The 8,521-nt window shown below is 37.2% G+C and overlaps 1 pseudogene; it reads right to left on the bottom strand.

Annotated features, from left to right (window-relative positions):
• Positions 1-5,479: 5,479 nt before the first annotated feature.
• On the bottom strand, positions 5,480-5,894 carry LOC111550376 (annotated as a pseudogene).
• Positions 5,895-8,521: the final 2,627 nt, after the last annotated feature.

The following is an 8,521-nucleotide window of genomic DNA, read 5'->3' as shown; positions in this document are numbered from 1 at the left end:
AACATACGTTTGCGTGTGTCTTTATAATAGAGAGATTTATATTCCTTTGGGCATATGCCTAGTAATAGGATTGTGGGGTCAAGTGGAGAAAATATTAAAGAAAAATCTTAGTAGAAATAATAGATAAATATATTCCAGTTGTGTTTGAAAAACATTAACATGCAAGTTCAAGAAGTTTGACAAACATCAAATAGGATAAACTCTAAGAAAATACCTTTGCATCAAGTCAAAGCCAAAACACTAAAGTCTGAAGATAAAGAGAAAACCTGTAATAATCTGAAAAAAAAAAAAAAATATATATATATATATATATATATATATTCCTTATAAGGAACAACACTATGATTAATAGCCAATATTAATAATTATGAAGATCAGAGAACATTGGAATAACACATTTAAAGCAATGAAATAAGGAGTCAAAAATTTACATACATAAAAACCATCCTTTAAAAAGCAAGGTAAAATAAAGTATTTTCAAATAAACAAAACTGACATGACCAGCTGTCGGCAGATATTCCCTACCGTAAATTAAAGAAAAATCGTATGTCTGAAGGGAAATGTTAACAGATAGCAACTCAGATGTACAAGAGAAAATGAAAAGCAGTAGAAATAGTAAATATGCAAATAAATATAAACACATACAAATATACATATACATGGATTTCTTCTATAAATTTATGGAAGAAAAATGCCTTACTCTTTAAAGCAAACTATAACTTTTTTGTTTTCATGAAGTTTTAAAATTTAATATATGTGATAATAGTTATAAGCATTGGGGTTGGCATGGATGCATATTGTTTACAGTCCTCTTTGTTTTATCCAAAATAATTCATTATTAACTCTAAATATATTGGGATAACTTAAAGATGCATATCATCACTCTTAGAACAACCACTGAAACATTATACAATGAGATGCAGCTCAATGAACTATTGTAAAATATAAGAAATACCATTTACAATAGCATTACAAACCATAAAAATTGAAATAAATGTAATTAAAAATGCTTCACACAAAAATTTAAAAAATAGTGATGACAGAAATCAAGTAAGACCACATAAATGAAGAGATATACTACGTATACTACTGGAAGGTGCAATATTTTAAATACAGCAGTCCTCTTGGAATTGTCTATAGATTTAGGACAATTTTAATAAAAATATCAATGTATGTTTTTGTTGACATTAATAACTTAATTAAAAATATATAGAAATTCAAATCACTTAGGCTATCCAAGACAATTTTGGAAAAGAACTATCTTGGGAGACTCAAACTGCTTTTGTGTCTTACTATAAAACTCCATTAATCAATGCAGCTTGATATTGGAAAGCAATATATTCCAGAAATATATCTAAATTTATATTTGTAGACCAAGAGCTTTGACTAAGTTACCAAACAATTCAATGGGAAAAATATTTTTAACAAATTGCATGAGAGTAACTGGACATGCATATGGGTAAAATGAATTTTGATAGCTACCTCACATAATATGCAAACAATACTTCATGGCATCATGGACCTACATGTAAAATATAAAACTATATAGAAAGTAGCAGAAAAACAAATAGGAGATCATCTTTAAAAATTTAATGTGAACGCCATCTTCTAAAATGGCTCCCAATAATTCCCATCTTCTGGTATTCATAACCTGAGATTACCTGTTCTTGAGAGTGGATTGAATCAAGTGACTGACTTTGAATAAATAGAATACTACCACGTCCAAGATGAGATTACAAAGGAGTATAACATTCTGTTTCGCTTGTCTTGCTTGTGACATCTGCTGAAACAAGCAGCTATGTTTTGAGAGGCCACAGACTGAGGCCCTCAGTCCACCAGACCATGAGGAGCTGAGTCCTGCTAATATCCACATGCCTGGGCTTGGATGTGAATCCTTCCTTAGCTGACCCTTGAAATGATGGCAGCCCCATCAGACCCCTGGAAGGCAGCCTTGTTAAACAACAACAGCAACAACAAGAATTGAGCTGTGCTAAGGGTCTTTGACCCTAAGAAAATTTGTATCATAAATACTTCCTGTTAGTTATAATAAATTCATTTTAATAAAAGTAAACTGTGGCTTTTTAAAGATGATAAGCTTCGGTGCAGCACATAGTAATAGATAACTAATACACTTGGAATGAACAATTTTAGGCAGAACACAGAACACACAAACTATAAAAGAAAACAAAAGTATAGACTTCATTGAAATTTAAAAATTCTGTTTCTCTTGTATATTTGTTTGAGTTCTTTGTAGATTCTGGAAATGAGCCCTTTGTCAGATGAGTAGATTGCAAAAATTTTCTCCCATTCTGTAGGTTGCCTGTTCACTCTGATGGTAGTTTCTTTTGCTGTGCAGAAGCTCTTTAGTTTAATGAGATCCCATTTGTCAATTTTGGCTTTTGCTGCCGTTGCTTTTGGTGTTTTAGACATGAAGTCCTTGCCCATGCCTATGTCCTGCATGGTACTACCTAGATTTTCTTCTAGGGTTTTTATGGTATTAGGTCTAACATTTAAGTCTCTAATCCATCTTGAATTGATCTTCGTATAAAGAGTAAGGAAAGGATCCAGTTTCAGCTTTCTACTTATGGCTAGCCAATTTTCCCAGCACCATTTATTAAATAGCAAACTATCACAAGAAGAGAAAACCAAACACCGCATGTTCTCACTCATAGGTGGGAACTGAACAATGAGCTCACTTGGACTCGGGAAGGGGAACATCACACACTGGGGCCTATCATGGGGGGGGTAGGGGGGAGGGATTGCATTGGGAGTTATACCTGATATAAATGATGAATTGATGGGTGCTGACGAGTTGATGGGCGCAGCACACCAACATGGCACATGTATACATATGTAACAAACCTGCACGTTATGCACATGTACCCTAGAACTTAAAGTATAATAAAAAAAAGAAAAGAAAAAAAAATTCTGTTTCTCAAGAAACTACTAAGAAAATGAATAGACAAACCACTAAACTGCCAGGAATTGAAACTACAATGAGACACCACTGCCATTCACTGTTATTATTTTAAAACTTAAAGACAACATAAAATACAAAAGGTGGAATAACTTGACTCTCATGTATGCTTTTGGGAATAAAATCATACGTTACGAATACATTAGAAAATGTTTTACGCCTGGTGTGGTGGCTCACACCTGTTATCCCAGCATTTTGGGAGGCCAAGGCCAAGGCAGGCAGAACACTTGAGGTCTGGAGTTCGAGACCAGCCTGGCCAACATGGTAAAACCCTATCTCTACTAAAAATACAAACATTAGCTGGGAGTGATGGCATACCTGTAATTCCAGCTACTTGGGAGGCTGAGGCACAAGAATTGCTTGAACTCAGGAGGTGCAAGTTACAGTGAGCTGAGATTGTGCCACTGCACTTTAGCTTGGGTGATGGAGTAAGACTCTGTCTCAAAACAAAACAAAGAAACAGAAAAAAACAGACATGTAACCTATATGCACCAATTTTACTATAGTCAGCAGTGTTTTCCCCCAAATTTATGTTCATCTGGAACCTCAGACTGCTACCTAATTTAAAAATAGAATATTTGCAGATGTTTTTAGTTAAATATCTTTAAATGAAAGGACTCTGGATTTAGAATTGGCTCTAAATTCATTGATTGGTGTCTTTATGAGGGAAAGGAAAGGTAAGATTTGGAAATAAAGACATCGAAAAGAAGGCCACTTGAAGATGGAAGCCAGCATTGGAGTCGTACAGCACAACCCCAGAAATGTCAAGGATTGATGGGAGCTCCCAGAAGCTATGAAAAGGCAAGGAAGCGTTCTTCCCCAGAAACTTCAGAGGAAAGTTGCTCTGCCAACGAGTGATCTCAGACACTGAGAAAGAATAAATTTCCATTGTTTTAAGCTATGAAGTGTGTGGTAATTTGTTATAGCAACCCTAGAAAACTAATACATACTCCTGGGCATTTACCCAAGAGAAAGGAAAATATATATCCTCAAACAGACTTGAACACAAATGTTCATAATGGTTTTATTCAAAACTGTGAGGCATCTATATGCTCCTTGACAACGGAATGGATACATAAATTGTGGTATATTTATATGATGGAATACAAATCAGTATATTTAAAAACTCACAAACAAACAAACAAACAGAAAATCTTCATTACAAATACATGCAACAACACGAGGAAACCTCTAAACATATGTTGAGTGAAAATAAAACCAGTCACATAAGAATATCTTTTGTATGCTTTTATTTATATGAGGCACTAGAATAGGCAATCAGAGCTTTGGTTGCCTCAGCAATAGTGGGAGGCATAATTAATGGGAAGTGACATAAAGGAAATTTATGGAGAGATGGGAATGTTCTACACTTTGATAAGAGTGTGGATTATGCTAGTAAAACATTTATGATTTGTGCATTTCTCTATGGAAAAATTATATCTAAATTACATTGAAAATACTTCAGTTAAAAAGCAAAAAATATTTTGTAGCACAAAAATAGATAATACAAGACAGTGTATGCTGGAACATAAGACTGGGAGCCAGAATGCAAACATTATTTTAGGCAATATATGATGTGCTCTTTTTTTTTTCTTTCCAACTGAATTAGTCTCCTTTTATTCTCTTGGTAATCTCTTCCAGTTAACTAATTCCATTGTCGGTGATGAAATGTGTAAAGCTCCACTTCAGATGTTGGCACTGCTATAAACATGGTCTTTCCCTTTATTGCAACTCACAATCAAAACCTTTGATTCTTTTGTATACTCCAGTCCCAGAAGTAGTTTCCACTGTAGAAGTTAATTGATGAGTCTTATTCTTTCTAGTAGTAGCTTACAACCAGGCTCTAGCTTCTTTAGGAACACTACAGGATGAATTTAGTTTAAATATATATTAAACTAAAAGGCATTCTCTCAACTGGGTTAAAATGCATTTTACTTTTAGACAACCTACATGACTTGTTTTTCTTCTTTTTCGAGACGGAGTCTCACTCTGTTGCCAGGCTGGAGTTCTATCTCGGCTCACTGAAACCTTCGCCTCCTGAGTTCAAGCAATTCTCCTGCCTCAGCCTCCCGAGTAGCTGGGACTACAGATTCGCGCTAATTTTCATATTTTTAGTAGAGATGCGGTTTCACCATGTTGGCCAGGATGGTCTCCATCTCTTGACCTTGTGATCCACCCGCCTCGATCTCCCAAAGTGTTGGGATTACAGGTGTGAGTCACTGCCCCCAGCCAACATGTTCTTCTTAAAAACAATGCCTCCACTCTGAATGAATTATGGTCAAAATAAATGAAGAGCTCAAGATGACATCAGTCCCATTTTTCTTAAGTCCTGGTGTTGTGTGGATGATAATTAGAAGCCAGTTATGATGACAGGTGATAGATCCAAACTAATTGCCAAATTTGTTAACGTCCACTTCCAAATCATCCCTAAAGAAAATCATATGTGGGGTCACACCATCCTCATGGTAGTCGAGTAGAGCAATCATGCCGTCTGAATTCATGTTTCACCAATACAGAACTGGTAGTTTTTGAAATTAACAGGGATGTGCTTGATTTGTTCTGCAGCCCCTGTCATAAAAAGTTTTACTCTTTCTGGTCTCTATTCTTCAAGTTTGCCTTTGATTGATTTCATGTAATCTTTGATGTACTTCTTGTAGGCTTCTTTTATGAAACTTGTTTCCTGCAGGTGATGGTTCATGACAATATCGACAGCAGTGATTACTGTGCTTTTGGTACCTTCGCCCTTGGGGCCTTCAGCAGAGACATTCCCACCAATGAGGGAGTCATCAATGTTACCTTCTATCTTACTGGCCATTTTCCCCACCACCTCCCAGCACTGCCCGTCCACAATCTCATGGATCTTGTAGATGTAGGAGAACATCTCATGGTGGCTGATGAGGTCCCGGTAGATAGTCATGATGGTGGCTGAAGGAAGACTATGGCGGCACTAGCTTAGCAGGAGCCGGAAGTTCCAAGGGAGCACGGTGAGCAGGTGGAAAAGCATGATGTGCTTTCAGAGCAGCGGGTTTCCATCCAGAACTTGACTTGAATCCCACTCTAATGTTTCATATCTGTGTGAACTTATGCATGGTACATAAATGCTGAAACTCATTTTTTCTTATTTGTAAATGGAGGTATTTATACCTACATTTGCACATACACAGTAGGACGTACTGAAATAAAATAGCGCATATAAAGTGCTCAGTGATTTGTAGACATGATACAGTAAATCTTCACTTCAATGGTTCTCAGATTTCCCATGACTAATGGAGTACTGCTAGTGATTATCAAAGTTGATTTTCACCAATACCTGCATAATAAAGATGTTGAGTGAATAGGGCTTGGATAGAAAATAAGAAAACAAATGGACAATGCAGGTATGGAAAGGCAAGCAGAAATAATATTTTTTAACACAAATAGTACCCAACTCAATTTTCTTTGGGAGTGTATCTGGAATATACAGACAAAGGATTATAAGTAATTATTCTCTCAAGCAATATTTATTGAGCACATCCTATGTTTCATAAACTATTCTAGGTACTGGGGACTACAACAGTAAGTCCGTTGGAAAAAGTTCCAGCCAACATAGAGCTTATATGCTAGTGGTGGTAGAGAGAGGTTATATATAGATATACTCAAAAAAGGTATTTAAAAAGCAGGCAATAGAAAGTCCTGAGTTACTAATAAAAGAGGTACTGAGAGTGAGACAGAAGATGTAAAATAAGTTGAGTTTTTTGGTGAAGTCTTCTATAAGGAGATGACATTTAGGCACAGACCTTTACAAAATAGTCAACTATGTGATGATTTTTGTATTAGAGTAATCCTAGGGGCTGTAACTAACAAGTGCTAAAATATTAGTGGCTTAGTGTATTAGTCAGGGCTCTCTAGAGGGACAGAACTAATAGGACAGATATATATATATATATATATATATATATATATCTATATATATATAATTATGTAAATCATACAATCATGAGGTTCCTCAATAGGCCATCTGCAAGCTGAGGAGCAAGGAAGCCAGTTCGAGTCTCAAAGCTGAAAACTTGAATTCTGATGTTCGAGGGCAGGAAGCATCCAGCACCGGAGAAAGATGTGGTCTGGGAGGCCTAGCCAGTCTGGCCTTTTCACGTTTTTCTGCCTGCTTTATATTCTCTGGCAGCTGATTTAGATGGTATCCCCCCAGATTAAGGGTGGTTCTGCCTTTCCCACTGACTCAAATGTTAATCTCCTTTGCCACAACTTTCACAGACACACCCAGGATCAATACTTTGCATCCTTCAATCCAATCAAATTGACACTTAGTACTAACCATCACACTTAGTAAAATAGAAACGCATTTTTTTTTGTTTTTGTTTTTCTGTTTTTTAGGTGGAGTCTCACTCTGTTGCCAGGCTGGAGAGCAGTGGCGTGATCTCGGCTCACTGTAACCTCCACCTCTCGGGTTCAAGAGATCCTCAGCCTCCTGAGTAGCTGGGACTACAGGCATGCGCCACCACGCCCAGCTAAGTTTTGTATTTTTAGTAGAGGGGGTTTCACCATGTTGGCCAGATGGTCTCGATCTCTTGACCTCGTGATCCGCCCACCTTGGCCTCCCAAAGTGCTGGGATTACAAGCATGAGCCATCATGCCTGGCCAGAAATGCATTTCTGTCTTGTGTAATAGTTCAGTACAGTTTTTATTGCTTACCTTCCTTCCATGTATTAAGGAATCCAGGCTCCTTCTATTTTTTTAATAACCCTCCCTTCAGGCCTCAGAATTTTCAATTCCAAAAAGTTAAAGCTATCAAAAAGCACATTTGCTTCTTAAATTCCTAGGCCAAAACTACACATATCACTCTGCTCACATTTTATTGGCAATAACTCATCATTTGGCTAACGTGGATGCATTGGGAACTGGATAGCATAATCTCTGATTGGATAGCCACATCTTACTTGAATTCCATGCAATGAAAAGAAAGCATGGAATTTGGATAGACAGTAAGCTGTCTTCTGAGAGTCTATTCTTTTAGCCAACAAATACCTGCAACAAATACTCTCCCTTGTTCTATTCATGCTAAACTCAAAGATATTCTGATGAGGCTGGGTGTAGTGTGGTTCACGCCTGTAATCCCCGAGCTTTGGGAGGCTGACACAGGAGGATCACTGGAGGCCAGGATTTTGAGACCAGCCTGGACTCTGTATCTACAAAAAAAAAAAAAAAAAAAAAAAAGAAAGAAAAGAAAAAAGAAAACTACTTATTTGTAATAGAACCCACCTGTAGTCCCAGCTACTCAGGAGGCTGAGGTGGGAAAATTGCTCGAGCCCAGGAGTTTGAGGTTGCAGTGAGCCATTGATGTTCCACTCACTCCAGCCTGAACAATAGAGCAACATTCTGTCTCAAAACAAGCAAAGATACCCTGATTACATGCATTCCTTTCTGTCTAATCAAGATATGACTTGTGAAGCTCGGCGCAGTGGCTCGTGCCTGTAATCCCAGCACTTTGGGAGGCCGAGTCAGGCAGATTATCTGAAGTCAGGAGTTCGAGACCAGCCTGGCCAACAT

This window comes from Piliocolobus tephrosceles, chromosome 14 (genome assembly GCF_002776525.5).
Source record: "Piliocolobus tephrosceles isolate RC106 chromosome 14, ASM277652v3, whole genome shotgun sequence".
Classification (NCBI taxonomy): Eukaryota; Metazoa; Chordata; class Mammalia; order Primates; family Cercopithecidae; genus Piliocolobus; species Piliocolobus tephrosceles.
Note: the sequence above shows the minus strand (reverse complement) of the source record. Positions and strands in the feature narration are given on the sequence as shown.